The following is a 2,334-nucleotide window of genomic DNA, read 5'->3' as shown; positions in this document are numbered from 1 at the left end:
GTATAAAAGCTGTTTGAGTGGGGCCAATATCTGAGTTTGCTATTTTTGTAATTCTATTTGTAAGAACCTTAGTAAAAATCTTAAACTAACGTTAAGGAGACAAATAGGCCTGTATTGTTGTATTTTGCTTGGATCATTTGTTTTTGGTAAGAGGATGATATTCCCAAAGTTAAGGCTATGAATCGGCAAGGTCCCAATATGAAATTCCTGGAACAAAGTCATCAAGTCATCCTTTATAAGAAACCAAAAGACTTGATAAAACTCTAAAGGAAACCCATCCGGACCTGGAGCCTTATTATGTTCCATTTGAAAAATTGCCTCCTTCACCTCAGCTCCAGTGAACATCTCAGTTAACATCTCATTTTCCAATAAAGAAACCTGAGGGATATCATTTATGGAGGACTCATCCATAGATACCATCGACCTCTCCGATGGCCCAAAGAGAGTCTTATAGTATTTGGTGATATACTTTTTTAGTTCTGCTTCCCCACAAATGATCCCCTCCTCCTGTTCTAACTGGAAGATACGAGTCTTTCTATGCTTTCCATTTGCAACTAAATGAAAATACTTAGTATTGGTGTCACCTTCTAACAATGTTTTAATTTCACTCTTTGGTACCATTTCAATTATTCTTCTCTTAACAATTCAGCAAGATGATCACTTAGCACATGTTTCAAATCTATTTTAGATTGCTGGAGGTTTAGCACCTCTAGTTTATCTAATAATTTTTGTCTTGTAGGTTCTGCTCATATTCTTGGCCCAACCCCTGAGGAATTGTCGTACCCGCCTTATTTTCTTTTGCCAAGTTTCCAAAGAGCTGGAACCTCGTTCCACACTCTGCCAAATATCACAAATCATCTCCTTGAAACCATCACAAAATAACCAGCCAAGTTCAAATTTGAATTGGTAATGGTGATTCGTAAGACGATGGCCAGTGCTCAAAAGCAACAGAGTATGATCCGAGATTACCCTGGAGAGTAGTTGAATTGACATGTGTGTATGTTTGTCTTCTAATTCTGTGCACACTAGTACTCTGTCTAGCTTCTCAAAAGTTTGATTAGGTAAATTATTGGCCCAACTAAAACGTCTGCCTGAATGCTTCGTGGTTGTCGCATGGACACAGAATGTCGAACGACATTAGCGATGCAGACGTGGCTCACCGAGATGCGATTTGCTACCTGTTCGTAAAGAATACAAAAATGAATGGGTGCAGAATAAACTAATCAATTTTTTATTCCACAATCTGATCAACCTGGATGAAGCAAAAATTATAAAAATATCATATGTGTACGTGTACCTGTACTGATCAACAGCCCATCAGTTACCTCCCATGCCTGGTGAAAAAAGCTGCATCTAGACCTGCATCTGGTAGAAGAAGACGAGTAATTCAATTAGATCTAAAAATACTACAAACTAGCTAGATCAATCAAAATACAGAACATGGGCACTCACCGCGGAGCTCCGACCTGCACCCGCACACAGAGCTAGAGAACTCCGACCAAGGCCACCGCCTGCCGTTGTAGGTGAGGGCACACCGACACCCCTGTGCGATGCCCACTCCGAAACACAGAACCATCGCTGGTTGGGGAGGATGCGCCTGCCCGGACGGAAATAGTCTGTGCGGCCACCGGTTAGGGAAGAGGCATCAGCATGGCCGCCGGTAGAGGAGCAGACGTCTGCGAGGCCACCCGTGTGGCCGGCGGATACCGTGGATGAGAATCGAATTTTCTAATATATATATACATTAGTTATCGGGTTCACCACTTTGACCCGCTAATCAACTGGATATGGTTTGGTTATACAAGAGTTGACGTAGGTTGCCGAATAGACTGGGTAAAGGAGTTTTTCCTATATATATATATATATATATATATATATATATATATATATATATATTAATTATATGCACGTGGAATTATATGTATGTATACCTGCAGTATATACATATATGAACAATATGTAACACGCATATTGCATCTAGGGCTAATCAAAAAGAAGAATAAAAGGCACAGTAACATTGACCATTGTCTAGTTAGTGGTTGTATGCCACGAATCAAGGAACAATGGCATGAATAAGAAGTCATTGAAACGCCGCATCCCTGCAGGAGAGAAAAAGTACTCCCTCCGTACCTGAAAGAATCAATTTCTAGGATCCGTGCCAGTCTAACTTTATATAAAAGAGTAACAACATCTATAATATAAAATACACATTATATGAAAATATATTTTATGATGAATCTAATAATACTAATTTGATACTATAAATCTTAGCATTTTTTTCTAGAAATTTGGTTAAAGTTTAAAAAGTTTGACTTAGAACAACTCTAGAAATTG

The 2,334-nt window shown here is 39.0% G+C and overlaps 1 long non-coding RNA gene across 1 annotated transcript; it reads right to left on the bottom strand.

The window, feature by feature from the left end:
• On the bottom strand, positions 966-1,681 carry LOC110432340. The gene is made up of 3 exons (XR_002449759.1): positions 1,453-1,681; positions 1,298-1,365; positions 966-1,178 (listed from the first exon to the last, which is right to left on the bottom strand). It is a non-coding gene; the product is annotated as an uncharacterized LOC110432340 (long non-coding RNA).

The sequence above is a fragment of the Sorghum bicolor genome, chromosome 2 (assembly GCF_000003195.3).
Source record: "Sorghum bicolor cultivar BTx623 chromosome 2, Sorghum_bicolor_NCBIv3, whole genome shotgun sequence".
Lineage (NCBI taxonomy): Eukaryota > Viridiplantae > Streptophyta > Magnoliopsida > Poales > Poaceae > Sorghum > Sorghum bicolor.
Note: the sequence above shows the minus strand (reverse complement) of the source record. Positions and strands in the feature narration are given on the sequence as shown.